Below are 15821 nucleotides of genomic sequence, written 5' to 3'. Positions count from 1 at the left end.
TGCCCAGCAATACTGCCATAACCTTTGAGTTTGTAAGCTCTCCAGTTCCAGAACCATGGAATATCAAATTGCCTTCAGTTTGTGAGGAATATACATGTTCTTTCAGGTTGTCTGCCACCATTTTTGTTTTGTTCCACAGCAGTGTTTATTTGTGAATAATCCTACAACATATAAACTAGCACTGGAACAGCTTGGACCATTATATGCTTTGCTTGCACTGAGTGTGTCTGTGTATGTACAGCTTCCCAGTGCAATGGAAGAATACTTCACAATGAGAGCTGCTCATTCTCACTAATTTGCAGGTAAAGTATCTGATAAGAGTTGCTTTAAAAGAAAACTGAAGGTAAAAGTACAGTTTATCTCGGCTTTTTTGTTAACACCAAGAGGTAAGATTGATAACTGAAACCATAATGGCAGTTCTTAAATTTGTGAATGTACTGTTTGATTTCTGAACTAATCCATATAGTACTTTACCATTCTGACTCATTGGAGCCTGGCTACCTCCCATATGAAAAGCCCTCCCTGCAAGCGAGAGTAATGAAATTCTAAAGATTAATGACATAAGTATTTAGTTAGAAGTTAAAGACTGGCTCTTTATAGAAAGATTACTTTTACTGAAAGATTAAAGATAGTCTTAGTCAGCAGTGACAAATTACACATTTTGGACTATCTCCATTCCACAGATGAGTGAAAAACTGGATGGAAAAAAATAAGCAAAGGCCTGTTTGGATAAGCAGCTTAATAAATTAACATTTTGGAGAGTAATTCAAAGATGACAGCTTGCATTTACATGATAGTTTTCAGAAAAATCAATTATTTATTTCAAAGCAATAAAAATTACTAGCAAAATTTAGGGAAAAATTCCCTTTAAGAGTACAACAGATGAGCTGATGACAGCATTTGCTGGTCAGCTCGACACACCAATTTATTTTTTTTTCCAAGACTGCAATTCTGTTGCGACCTCTGAGGGTCCTGCTACAATTGCTGTCAAAGGAATGTATGAGATTTATTGCAGGGGAACTATTAAAGGGGATACAGTTCTACATCCTTTACCTTTTTTTTTACTTTTTTTATGAGGAAATCATTAAACTTCCAAGACCATCAATCCTACTTGTCTGATATTGATGTTGACTGTATCTCTCCTCACTTGCATATTGTACTTGCTACACTGGGCACTTTATTGTGATGACAAATTCATATTAAGAAACCTATAATGTAATGTGAATCAGAGCATCTGCTACAGATAGAAGTGGTTCATTTAGCATGCTTTAACTGATGGGAATTTACTGTACTAACTTTTACCTTGTTGGGGATTAAAAGATTGTGACTATTTTACTTTGGTTACTGTTGTTTTTAACATTGGAGCGGTTCTTTCTTCCAGCCTACACACACAGCTTGAGGTACATATTGCTTTTGCTTAGATTTTCCAAATAGGATTTCCCTTTCAATTAATTTTATTTCCTCCTCCCTCAGGTATCAGATATACTCTTGAATATTTTGTCCTCCTCATACATATGGCAGCATCAACAATGTGTTAGTAGAGTGGGTTATCACACCCATTCTATTAACATATTACATGACATTTCTTTGTAAATGTTTCAGCTGGGGCTACTGGATTGTGGCCAGGAGTTTGAATTCTAGCTAATATATTTTTCCCTTTTATTAGCTGGGGGGGTTTTCAGGTCATTTTTAGCCCTGAGACCAACTGGCTGAGATTAATTAATTCAAGGTCAAGTAGGAATTTAAATTTAAGTTTTTCTTGCATTTATAACTGTGCCACATCTGAGACTTCTCTAATTTAAGAAAAATCACTGGGATATTGAATGATGGCATGGCTATTATTAAATGCCTCTCATAAGAGGTGCACTAAATGGCATGTATTCCATCACAGTTTTGACTTTGCCTTGTAGATGGTAGACAGGCTTTGATAAGTCAAGAGGTGAGTTACTACTCTGTGCCAAGTTCCCAGTCTCTGACCTGCACTTGTAACAGGGCTGGTTCAGTTCGGCTTCTGATCAACGGTAATCCTCAGCATTTAGATAACTCAAATGGAGATATTGTAATATACATCAGCCTTTTCTTAATCTGGGCTCTAATATTTTTGGAGGTCTTCATCATTTCGAAGAAATAGTTCTTAAAATCCATTATGCCTTGATAGAGTGGTCATCAACTTGCTCATTTTATTTCCAATTTATTTACTTACTCACATTGAGATTTCCAAAAGCATTTCTGTTTTGTCCAGCTGAGTGGCTGGGCACTGGAAAAACACAGCCTGTCAGGCAGCATCCAAGGACCAGGGGAGTCAGCATTCTGAACATAAAGCTCTTCATCAGGAATGGGTGGGGGGGGGTGGCTCTGACATGGGAGAGGGGGGTGGGGCTGAGGGAAGGTAGCTGGGAATGCGATAGGTAGATGAAGGTGTGGGGTGAGGGTGATAGGTTGGAGCGGAGGGTGGAGCAGTTGGCTGGGAAGGAAGATGGACAGGGAGGACAGTTCAAGAGGGTGGTGCTGAGTTGGAGGGTTGGATCTGGGATAAGGTGGGGGGAAGGGAGATGAGGAAACTGGTAAAATTGATACTGATTCCTTGTGGTTGGAGGGTCCCAAGGAAGATGAGGTGTTCTTCCTTCAGCCGTTGGGTGGCTAGGATTAGGTGATGGAGGAGGCCCAGGACATGCATGTCCTTGGCGGAGTGGGCGGTGGGGTTGTTTAGTGCATGTGTACCAGAGATGTTCCCTGAACTGTTCAGCAAGTTGGTGTCCTGTCTCCCCAGTGTAGAGGAGACCACATCGAGAGCAATGGACACAGTGGATGAGCTGTTTGGAGGGGCACGAAAATCTCTGCCAGATGTGGAAGAATCCTTTGGGGCCTTGGATCTCTTCATCCCCAACTGCTGCCATGACATTGATCACCTCAACTTGGCCACCCCTCTCAGCCACTCCAACCTCTCACCCTCACAACGTGCAGCCTTCTTATCCCTCTGCACTAACCCCAACATCAAACCAGCAAATAAGGGGGATGCAGTGGTAGTTTGGCACACCAACCTGTACACCGCCGAAGCCAGATGCCAGCTCAAGGACACCACCTCCTACTGCTCCTTTGACCACAACCTCACCTCCCATCACTGACCACCATCCACAATCTCATCACCTCAGGAGATCTCCCATCCACAGCCTCCAACCTCTTAGTCTGGCAACCCCGCACTGCCTGGTTCTACCTCCTACCCAAAATTCACCAACCTGATTGGCCCAGTTGACCCATTGTCTTCACCTGTTCCAACCCCATCGAACCTCTCTCCGCACTTATTGACACTGTCCTGTCCCTCTTGGTTCAGGATCTCCCCACATACATTCAGGACACTACCCACACCCTCCAGCTCCTCCATGACTTTAGTTTCCCTGGCTCCCAATGCCTTATCTTCACCAGGGGCATCCAGTCCCTGGGCACGACACGTCCATCCGCCATGATAAAGGCCTCCAAACCTCCATTGCCTCCTCTCCCACCCAACCAACCAGTTCCCCTCCACCAACACACTTATTCATTTGGCTGAACTGGTCCTCACCCTCAACGATTTCTCCTTTGAATCCTCCCAACTTCCTTCAGGCCAAAAGGGTAGCCATGGGCACCTGCATGGGCCCCAGTTATTCCTGCCCCTTTGTCAGATACCTTGGACAGTCCATCTTCTGCAGCTACATCGGCACCATTTCCCACCACTTCCTCCGCTATACCAATGACTGTAACAGTGCCACCTCGTACTCCAACAAGGAGGTTGGAAAGTTCATCAACTTTATGAACACCTTCTACCTGACCTCCGGTTCACCTGGATCATCTCGGCCACCTGCTTCCCCTTCATCTCTGTTTCCAGCTACCGACTCAACATGGACATCTACTTCAAACCTATCCACTCCCACCGCTACCTGGACTACACCTCCTCCCACTGTCCCTCCTGTAAAAATGCTATCCCTTCCTCTCAATTCCTCTGCCTCCGCTGCTTCTGCTCCCAGGAGGAGCAATTCCACCATAGAACATCCCAGATGGCCTCCTACTTCAAGGACTGCAGTCTTCCCCCACCCCCATGTGGTCGATGATGCCCTCCAGTGCATATCCTCCACTTCCTGCGCTTCTGCCCTTGTACCCCACCCCTCTAAGCACACCAAGGACAGAACTCCCCCCGCTCCTCCCCTTCCACTCCACCAACCTCCGGATACAGCGCATCATCCTCCGCCAGTTCTGCCACCTACAGTCATACCCCACCACCAGGGATTTATTTCACTTCCCATCTCTTTCAGCGTTCTGCAGAGATCATTTCCTCCATGACTCCCTCGTTAGGACCACTCCCCTGCCAAACCCCTCAACCCCCCACCCACCAACCCACCCTCCACTCCTGGCACCTTCCCTTGACTCGGCAGGAGGTGTAAAACCTACATCCACACCTTCTCCCCCCAAGGCCTCAAAGGATCCTTCTACATCCAACAGAGATTTTCCTGCAAATCCAAACACCTCATCTACTGTACCTGTTGCTCTCGGTGTGTTCTCCTCTGCATTAGACGCCAACTTGCAGAATGTTGCAGAGAACATTCCTAGGACACGTGCACTAAACAATCCCACTGCCCTGTGGCTGATCACCTCCACTCTCCTCCCCCCCCCCCCACTCTGCCAAGGGCATGCAAGTGCTGAGTCTCCTCCACCGCCAAATCCTAGCCACCCGACGCCTGGAGGAAGAACACCTCATCTTCCGCCTTGGAACCCTCCAACCACACGGAATCAATGTCGATTTCACCAGATTCCTCATCTCCCCTCCCCCCACCTTATCCCAGATCCAACCTTCCAACTTGGCACCACCCTCTTGACTGTCCTAACTGTCCATCTTCCTTCCCACCTATCAGCTCCGCTCTGACCTACCACCATCACCTCCCACCTTCATGTACCTAATACATTCCCAGCCACCTTCCCCCCCGCCCCCCCCACAAACCCCACCCACTCCATTTATCTCTCAGCCCCCTCACATTCCTGATGAAGAGCTTATGCTCGAAAGGTCGACTCTCCAGTTTCTTGGACACTGCCTGACCGGCTGTACTTTTCCAGCGCCATGCTTTTGACTCTCTCCAGCACCTGCGGTCCTCACTTTCTCCTGAGTGGCTGGGTAGGCAAGAATGAGATTCTTATGGTGCTTGAGAGTGATCCATGCTTGTTTATCTGGTTTATATCTCCCTGGTGTCTCTTTGATACCCCTGATAATAACTTGTGTGATATCAAAGCCTCACGTACAGTTGATGTTCCAGTGTCCCACTCTGCCTTTGATATAGCACATTGGTGTACAACCTTCTGCAAGAAGTAAGTCTTTCCTCTTTGTTATAGTAACAATCACTGATCTACTTTAAATGCTTATTAAGTAGAGGCAAAATAATGCTAAAACATGTTGGTGTTTTATAAAATGAGATGGACAGTTGTTATTTTGAATGGCTCTTACCTCAAGATACTTGACACTTACCGTGCTATGCAGAAAGTTGTTAACACTGTGGTATTTGCTGTATTTAAATATATTCAGATGACATTGTTCTAGTGGATGAATATTGTTTTAGTAATCTGGTCAGTTTAGGAAAAGTTGACCAGACTTTTATAGAATGCACAGATATTTGCCATCAACTTTGGACCAACGCAGCATGGAGGATTTTTTGCCTTCATTGTGTACTGTAAAATGGCCCCATGAAGTTACCACTGGCAGCTCACCATCACCTTCTCAAGGACAAACGTTGGTCCAGCCAGTGATGCCTTCATCCCATGATGAATGCAAAAAAATTGCCTTCTACAACTATTGAGATTCTGATCTCATGATGTCAGATTTTATTTGTTATTATGCTCGGACTCCTTTGCATGTTTTAAAATGCAGTTTCCTTACAGAAGTTGGCGTGTAATCTATTATTGTCAGTAACCAGCGGCCGCTCTGCTGACTGTCACTTTTGAATAACAAATAGTCCTTTGTGTGTGGGAACGACATTACTGGTGTACTGCTTAACTTTAATTCCCAAGTGCTGATAGGTTTGACTGTATTTTTGTGTTTGTAAAATTTTAAAGAGGATGTGAATTGAGGCCAAGAGGAGAGAATGAGCAAGAGGAGGGGTTCACAATAATAGTGCAGTTTCCTACAACAGAAATGATCTGGTAGAGACAATACTGGTAGCTAGTTATAAAAGCTAGCACTAGAAAGGATGAATGCATCAGATGTAAACAGACCCGTTATTGGAACCATGGACACACACTGGTTTTGTTCATTGGTTAGGTTTTATTGGAAAGTCATTGGAACTAAAATCATGAGAAGTTCCATAGCTCTGCTAGACTGCATTCTGGGGTGTTACTAGAAGTATCTGCTGATTATTATACATGCATTGATATTAATTTTCCAAAATTATTTAACTTCGAAAAAAAATTAATCATACTGGAAAACCGTGAATGTGATTCCTCTGTTCAATGGAAAGCAGGAAATACAGACTGGTATGGCAGAGGGAAAATACTGGAATCTGTTGTTAAACCATTAGTAGCAGGTTACTTTGAAGATCTTATTGCAATCAGGCAGAATCAGTGTTGTTTTGCAAAAGGGAAGTATTTGGATAATACACCAAAATTCTTTGAGGAAGTAATGTGCAAAGTAGAATGTTTAGAAGGTATTTGACAAGGTTACTAAGTCAATCTAAACTAAGGTGTAGTGGGTAATGTATTAGTACGGATAGTGGATTAGTTGCCTAATAGAAAGCAGAGGGTTGCCATGAATGGTTTGTTTTTGTCTTTGCAGGATGTAACCGGCGATGTGCCACAGGGATCAGTGTTTGTGCCTCACTTAATTGCCCTCTACATCAATAACTTGGATAAAGGAACCTAATGTACGGTTGCTAAAGTTACTGCTGATGCAAAGATAGGTGGGAAAGTAAGTTTTGAAGTGACATAAGAAGTCTGCAAAGGTATATAAATTGGTTAAGTGAGTTGGCAAAAATAAATTGCAGATGGAGTACAATATGGGTAAATGTGAACTTGTTTATTTTGGAGGAAGAATAGAAAAAGTATTATTTTAAATAGAATGAGATTACAGAACTCCAAGTTACAGAGGAATTTGGGTGGCCTGATAGATGAATCACAAAACTAGCATGCAGGAACAACACGTGATTGCAAGCTTGCTGTTTATTGCAAGGGGAATGGAATAGAAAGTTAAGAATGTGTTGCTGCAATTGTACAGGGCATTGATGAAACTGCATCTCGGGAGTACTGTGTCCTCTTTAAAAGAAAATGTAAATGCACTAAAAGCAGTTCAGAGAAGGTTCACTTAACATACCATTGCAGGTGTCAGTCATGTGGAAAGCTAGGACAGGCTAAGTCTGCATTCATTGGAGTTTAGAAGAATGGGAGGTGATCTTTTTGATACATGTAAGATTGGTGGGTGTCAAAAAGATACACTCCTTATGGGAGAGGCTAGAATTAGGGGACATGGTTTTAAAAATAAGGAGTCTCCTTTTCAAGATGAATGAGTTTTTTTTCTTTTAGACCATCATGGTTCTTTGGAGCTCTATGTCCCAAACACTGGTGGAGACAGGTCATTGAATATTTTAAAGGCAGAACTAGATGGATTCTTGACTAACAAAGGAGTTGAAATTTACCAGGGCAGTGTGGAGTGTGGAGTTGAGGCCACTAGCAGGTCAGTCGTAGAATCAGTCCAGAGGGGATGAACGGCATACTATGTTCATAACTTTGGACTCAAAGGGTTAAATTGATAGGGAGAGATTGATGACTATAAAGAGATAGCAAAAATTGATGTACTACTGAATGCAAAACAGGCAAATTGAAGATAATGGACTATTTTTTTCTAAATGGTATGGTCTGCTCAATTTATTATTGACAACAGCAATGGTAAAGTCACACAGGAGTATCTCAGTTTCTTCTTGCTAAAAAAATACCAAATTACCAGCAGAACCCCACAAAACAATTTTTTACAGAATTTATGTTTACCTCTCTATGGTTTTCAAAATTTAGTTCGACCTAAGTTGAAACTTATACCACGTCAAACACAATTTCCTTTCTCTGTACGAATTTTGCAAATTTCTGACTGTATTTTGTCCTTAAATTTCTAACTCACTGTCTTTAAGGCTCTGGCTCCAGCTTATAGATATTGAATACAAAACGTGGTTTGCCACGTATCATAAGTGCTTTTCCAAAATCCTGATGAAGGGCTTATGCCCGAAACGTCGACTCTCCTGCTGCTCGGTTGCTGCCTGAGCTGCTGTGCTTTTGCAGCACCACACTTTTCGACTCTGACTCTCCAGCATCTGCAGTCCTCACTTTCTCCATTCATCATAATCAGACTATTATCTGAAGGAGACAAGCCCTTCTGCAAAACTTCTCAAACAAAAATTCCTTGTACTTAAATCGAGTAATATTGTCAAGATCATCGCAGTCACTAGTTTCGTGTTAATGTTCTCAAATAATGACAAAACACATTTTAACTTTTCTTTACTGATTTAGACATGAGGACAGAATGTTCTCTGGGTGGTGGATTTCAATATCTACCACCAAGAATGGCTGTCCAGCTGCACTGCTGATTGAGCTAATCATATTCTAAAAGGTATGGCTACTAGACTGTGTCTGTGGCAGGTGGTGAGGCAAATAACCAGAGGGGAAAGCATACTTGACCTTGTCTTTACTAATCTGCCAACTGCAGATACAATCAGTCCATGACAGTGTTGGTAAGAGTGACCACTGCACAGTCCTTGTGGAGATGAAGTTCCACCTTCACATTGAGAATGCCTTCTCCTGTGATATGCCATACTATCATCAAGCTAAATGGGACAGACTTTGAACAGCTCTAACAACTCAAGAGTAGACATATATGAGCTACTGTAGGCCACCAGCAGCAGTGATGGATCAGATCAAAGCTTTGTAGTCAGGCCACATCCAGTTGGGAAAGATGGTGGATAACTACACATCTAACAGGAGGTGGAGGCTGCACAAAATTCCCGCCCTCAACAATGGGGAGTCCAGCACATCAGTGCAAAAGATGGGTGGCATAGTGGCTCAGTGATTAGCACTGCTGCCTTACACCACCAGGGATCCGGGTTTGATTCCAGCCTTGAGCGACTGTCTGTCTGTGTGGAGTTTGCGTATTCTCCCTGTGCCTGCGTGGGTTTCCTCCAGGTGCTGCAGTTTCCTCCAACGATGTGCAAGTTAGGTGAATTGGCCATGCTAAATTGCCCATAGTGTTCAGGGATGTGTAAATCAGATGTATTAGTCAGGGGTAAACCTAGGGGGAATGAGTCTGAGTGGGTTACTCTTCAGAGGGTTGGTGTCGACTTGTTGGGGTGAATGGCCTGTTTCTGCACTATAGCGATTCTATGATAAGGCTGAAGTATTTGCATCTGTTTTCAGCCAGAATGTCTCATATGGATTATCTATCTTTACCTCCTCCTGAGATGCCCAACATTACAGATGCAGACTTCAATGAATTTGACTCAGTCCATGTGAAAGCAAAAAATGGCTTAAGGTGATGGACACTGCCAAGACTTTGAGCCCTGACCATGTTCAGGCAGTAGTATTCAATTCTTGTGCTCCAGAGCTAGCTGTTCCCCTTGACAAGCTGTTCCAATGCAGCTGCAACACTGGCATCTATCTACCTTACAGTGTGGAAAATTGTCCATGTAACTCCAGTGCACCAAAAGCAGCCCAAATTCAACCAGTACAATCATCATCCTATTAGTCTATTCTCAATCACCAATGTAATGGAAGGAGTGATTCACGGTTCTATCAATTGGCACTTGCAAAGCAATAATTTTCTTACTGAGCTTTGTTTGAGTCTGTCAGTGTTACCTGGCTCCAAACATGGACAAAGGAGCTGCATTCCAGAGTAGAGAGTAATAACCCTTGATATTGAGGCAGCATTTGACTGTATGGCATCAAGGGGCCCAAACAAAGCATGAGTCAATGGGATTTAGGGAAAACCTTTGATGGTTGGAATAATGTCTAGTGCTCAGAAAGATGGTTATAGTTGTTGGAGGTCAGTCATCTCAGCTCCAGGACATCTCTGCAGATGTTCCTCAGGGTAGTTCCTAGGCCTAACCATCTTCAGCTGCTTCATCAATGACTTTCCTTTCATCGTAAATGGGATGTTCACTGATTGCATAATATTCAGGTATAGAGTCTACTGTGCAATTATTAGACTCCCCTAACAAGTTTAAAAAAAAACACTCTTACCACTGAATAATGTCTGCAGCTGCCATGGGGTAACATATTCACCATGAAATGAAACTGAAGAGAAACCCCTGTTGTACCCTTATAAGCCAAAATGTTAACCTTCATTGCTAGAATGCTGGCAAAGGCTGGAAGTGGTGTAAGAACATGGGTAACAAAGCTTTGGCAGAACTAGCTTACCTCCTCGCTACAAGAGTAGCAAGTGCATCTCGGTACTAAGCACAATATTGATGACAGTTTTATGAGAGGAGCAGGTTTCCTTTGGTTATAAACATAGAGCTGGTCACCACAGCTGAGACAGATAAATCAAAATAGGCTTGGGTAATGATCTTGAATCTCCTTGCCTTGTGAGGTCTGTTATGATCATGTACATTATTTATCGTCGAGCCAATTGGAGAACTCAGGCTCATTTCTCAATGTTAAATGGTGTGTACCAAATTTATACACAGTCTGAAATATTCAGTGTACAATGATCAAGGTAACTGTTTCTTTAACAAATACTGTCTCTTCATATTTGAGGAGTTACAAAAACTTTAATGTATTTGAGATATTTGAAAGATTACATGTTAAGTGATGCCCTATATTTACTTAGCTTGCATGACATAGAAGACCAGGAAAAGTGCAGAGATGGAAGTGCAAGTTCCTTTTAACTTTTGATTTGCTTAATATTACAATTTTGAAGCAATTAGAATCAGAGAATTCTACTCACTAATGTCAGTTTTTGGCATTTTAATGGAAACAACCTTCAAAAATCAAATAAATAGGTAGAAATCTGAGAGAAGCATTTTGGTAAACATGATATCTTTAAGTTTAAGCCTTGCACAGGCCTATCAGTAGTAAAATAGACAATTCAGTGTTGGAGTCATTACTTGAGCCAATTGAGCAGTGTAGTACAATAATATGGTATTGATAAATTGTACTCTCAGTAATCACTGAATACAGACACCAGTCATAGTTACACAACACGGAAACAGACCCTTCGGTTCAACTTGTCCATGCTGACCAGATATCTTGCACTGATCTAGTCCCATTTGCCAGCACTTGGCCTATATCCCTCTAAACCTTTTTTATTCATTCAGATGCCTTTTAAAAGCTGTAATAGTACCAGACTCCTCCACTCCCTCTGGCAGCTCATTCCATACACACACCACTCTCTTGCATGAAATTGTAAAGTATGTCTGAATACTGAAAGGAGATAAACACACTTGGGTATTATTATTAACATACAAGGTGCAGAAGTTCATAAACTCCACTGGCTGCCAAAAATATAAAATAATTTTGTTTTCTGAGTGTGTGGTCTGGATACCTGGGTCTAAGTTTGTGTGTACAATGAGGTCATCTGAATGTAATTGACCTTTTCTGTGACAAAAGTGTGCTTCATGACTGGTCGGGATTTTCCTGCTACTTCTGTCAATTGTGTTGAATGTTTTTTGGAAGATATTTTAGATTGGCCTTCCTTTCTTTCTCCTTTCAGTGTGCCATTGGGAGATATGCATCAGTTTCCATTTAAAGGCTACCTCCTTAAACTGCTCAATTTACATAGGCTACAGGTTGATGGAATGCCATGTATTCCATTCTGCTGTGCACTAAAGTTCTGCCCTGGCAATGGAGATAAATCACATAGCTAATTGAGACCATATATATATATAAAGGCGAAATCTCATTGTTTTTAAAAGGGCAGTTGGGGAAACTTAATTGAGCAGGAGGCAAAAATTCAGTTTCCAACAGTGAGTTATTTACTGTTAAATTCCAAGAACAGTTCATGTGGTTCAGGTTTGTGGTTTGGAGCCTATTTTGCATTCAGAAGCACATTATGAACGGTCAGGACCCCTCCCACCACCGCCACTCAGTGGCGTTGTGTTCTCTGACGCAATCCTATGAAATTGACTCACAGTTAAGTCATGGCTGTGTGTGATTGAGGAAACAGAGGTAATGAGGTGAACATAGTGCAAGCTAGGACAGCAAAGTTTTGGATGATCTCAAATTCTGGATGCCCGCATCTTCAAACTGCGGGGGAGTAAATTTCAGTCCCAAAGAATTTCTGGTGCCATCACTAATCCCAACACTTTGTATCATGCTGTTTGATTTGCAAGATGGTAATTCCTGCTGAACATTCTGGTTGTATTTATGAAAAGTGTAACTTCAAATGAGACATAGTTAAGGAATCAATTTTTCCATTACAACCAATTGACAAACTTTTGTATGGTTCCGTGGCACCTTTCCCATCAGAAAGAAACATTAAAATGTTAGTTATGTTATTGTTAATCACTGCGCGTTTCTGAATTACAACATATGTAAACAAAACTTTTAAAGATGAGTTTAGAAATACAAAATAACTATGCCAGCTCTAAGTGTTGCCTCCTGGCTATCTCCCCAACCAGCCAGCCCACAGCCCGAACTCTCCAGCACACTGCCAGTTGTGCTGTCTAATTCTCCCACTGGCCAAACCTCCTGCTTCCTGCATCCCTCATCTGGGAGCTCATTGTGAGTGAAGATGGAGTGAGGGCAGCTTTGAGTTGCTGCAAGGTCACAGAGCTAGGCTGTAAGCTGGAGGGTTGGCACTGAGTGGCAAAGATGGCCAGCAACAGGAGAGGTGGTCAGCAGAAGGTCAATGGCAAGTAGGAGGGCCACTCCAAAATGGTGAACACACTGACCCCATTAAAAACGTGAAGTTAAGTCAAAATGTCTTCAAATTTGGAGTCCAAATGAGGACCTATTGTACCACTACATTTGAATTTATGGAAATGGAAACTCTGACTTAGAGTCATAGAGATATACAGCACGGAAACAGCCCCTTCAGTCCAACTCGTCCAGGCCGACCAGATGTCCCAACCTAATCTAGTCCCATTTGCCAGCACTTGGCCCATATCTTCTCAATCCTTCTTATTCATATACTCATCCAGATGTCTTTTTAAATGTTGTAACTGTTCCAGCCTGCGCCATGTTCTCTGGCAGCTCATTCCATACGCACACCACCCTCTGCATAAAACAGTTGCTCCTTTGGTTCCTTTGAAATCTTTCCCTGCTCATCCTCAACCTATGACCTCTAGTTCTGGACTCCCCCCGCCCTGGGAAAAGATCTTATCTATCTACCCTATCCATGCCCCTCATGATTTTATAAACCTCTATAAGGTCACCCCTCAGCCTCTAACGCTCCACGGAAAACAGCCCCAGCCTATTCAGCCTCTCCCTACAGCTCAAACCCTCCAACCCTAGGAACATATTTGTAAATCTTTTCTGCACCCTTTCAATTTTCACAACATCATTCCGCTAGGTAGCAGACCAGAATTGCACACAATATTCCAAAAGTGGTTTAACCAATGTCCTGTACAGCAACAAGATGATGTCCAAACGCCTACACCCGATGCTTTAAATTGACAGAAATTAGAAAAAACACAATGATTTTGATGATAGTGCGAAGAATGCCTGAAAAACATGCCACAAAATGAGAAACATACTGAAATAAAATGGCGGATGGAGACAGGGAGTTGTTTGCACGTGAATGTCTGAAAAGCAGTACAATTTTCATAACTTGTGAGACATTCCATAAACAAATTCACACAACGGTGCATCCTCAACATTGCTGTCTGATTTTAAACCAAACCGAGACAGCCGAACATGTCGCAAAAGAAAAGCACATTTGTTATTGGGGACTTATAAAAGGAATCCTTATCCCCGCTCTTGCTCTCTCTCTCTTGAAAAGTTCCCCAAACGAACTTCAAACAGCCTCACATATGGGAGCAGCTGTCCCAGCAACAGTGGTTCACCACTTCAGCTTTGAGGAAAGGGTATCCTGGGAGGATGCTGCACCAAGTTCCAATAAAACAGCAATGTTTGTTTAATGAAGTCTTCCAAATGTTGCCATAAATCTCAATGTTTATCTGATTAAGATCCAGCAAAGTTAATTAAACTATTACCGGACTTTCATCTGGCCAGTGATTTTTATGACTGTTTTCACAACACAGAGGCTGGTTAACGATCTTTAATTATGTGATAGCTGAACAGATTTGCATAAACCGTTCATGAGGTTTTAACATTGTCCTTTGTAATGCAAATCAGCACATGGCTTTGAAATCAAATAAACCGAGACAAATTCAAAGTAACCTCCGGAAAATCCAGTTATTCCTGAGAAACTGATCTGTTAAATGACACTCAGACTTTCCGCTTTCTCCAAGTCTGTGAATAAGCACTGGAGGAATGTGATTAAACATCCTTATGACAGCAGCCGTTCCTCAATGCATTGGATGGTGCAGAATCAGCTCTGTGTCAACACAAGGCAGCGGTTCATTTTTTTTGTAGTCTGGCCCACATATTCCACCACATGTTATATGATTTTGTGTTTTAGTGCAATTCCATCTACATCATGGTTTTGTTCTAACAAAATAATACAAGCTAACTAATATTCTACAACTTGTACTTGTCACGAGGGTCATAAAGACCATTTGAGTGTGCAGACTGAAGTTACAGTTTTTTTGTTATATCCTAGCAACATCAAGCCTACTTTCTCTCTGTTTTTATCCCAAACCCAGTTTGCAACATGCCCAGTTGGAGCTGGAGCTTTACTTCAAATCATTGTAACATTAAGAACTGTCTGTTTGCAAGCGTTGTGAAACTTGAAAGGGTTCAGAAAAGATTTACAAGGATGTTGCCAGGTTTGAAGTGTTACAGGGAGAGGCTGAATAGGCTGGGCTGTTTTCCCTGGAGTGTCAGAGGCTGAGTGGTGACCTTGTAGAGGTTTATAAAATCATGAGGGGCATGGATAGGAGAAATGGACAAGGTCTTTTCCCTGGGGTGGGAGAGTCCAGAACTAGAGGGCATATGTTTAGGGTGAGAGGGGAAGGATATGAAAGAGATCTAAGGGGCAACTTTTTCACTCAGGGTGGTGCATGTATGGAATGAACTACCAGAGGAAGTGGTGGCGGTTGGTACAATTACAACATTTAAATGGCATCTGAATGGGTATATGAATAGGATGGGTTTAGAGGGATATAAGCCAAGTGCTGGCAAATAAGACCGGATTAATTTAGGAAATCTGGTCAGCATGGAAGGGTCTGTTTCCGTGATGTACATCTCCATCACTCTGACTCTTCTTCACCTTACAAAACCCCCTTCTTTCTTCAAGATTTATACTCTTCTTGAGGTACGGTTTCACAAAAGTCCACTAATAACTCGTCCCATATTACCGTTGTTCAGAGTCGGCCTTCTCCTTCCTCTTCTGGGCTGCGCGCGGTGGAACCAGCCATCCGAGGAAAGTTTGTTGGCTTTACACAAGCAGCGGCAAAGAATTAGAAGGTGTACAAAACATTTGAGATACTATTGCTGAAAGTTCAGGTAGATTGTGAACTCATATGGTGTCATGTCCTGTTATAACCTGACAGTGCCTATCACTGGAGAATAGGGTAGTGTCCAGAGACGCTGCACCAGGCTCTCTAAATAAGCAACTGTGTTTGTACACCTTACAGCTTCGGCTTCCAGGGAGATTCAAGAGAGCCTGTTGGGCACAATGGACTGGAACTCTGAAGGAACTATGTGATTTCTGCTCTCTGATTACGTCTAGATCAACTGAAATGCTGAAGCTTTTTCCTGTGGCATAGCAG

General features: G+C 42.5%; 1 protein-coding gene across 9 annotated transcripts in view; it reads left to right on the top strand.

Moving 5' to 3' along the window:
- Positions 1 to 15821, top strand: part of prdm5 (PR domain containing 5) — a 351179-nt gene that overhangs the window by 34156 nt on the left and 301202 nt on the right. The window contains exon 2 of one of the 9 annotated variants that reach the window (XM_087988124.1): positions 140 to 302. The exons of 7 other annotated variants lie outside the window; for them this stretch is intronic. The gene's annotated coding sequence lies outside the window, so the exon portion shown is untranslated. Of the gene's footprint in view, positions 1 to 139; positions 303 to 6859; positions 6920 to 15821 lie in introns of those variants that run through there. One more of the 9 variants, XM_087988148.1, reaches the window with a different exon arrangement.

This window comes from Chiloscyllium plagiosum, unplaced genomic scaffold (assembly GCF_037043375.1).
Source record: "Chiloscyllium plagiosum isolate Xiang-an unplaced genomic scaffold, Cpla_swu_hap1 HiC_scaffold_1, whole genome shotgun sequence".
NCBI classification, from domain to species: Eukaryota; Metazoa; Chordata; class Chondrichthyes; order Orectolobiformes; family Hemiscylliidae; genus Chiloscyllium; species Chiloscyllium plagiosum.
This window is presented reverse-complemented; position numbering and strand designations above follow the sequence as displayed.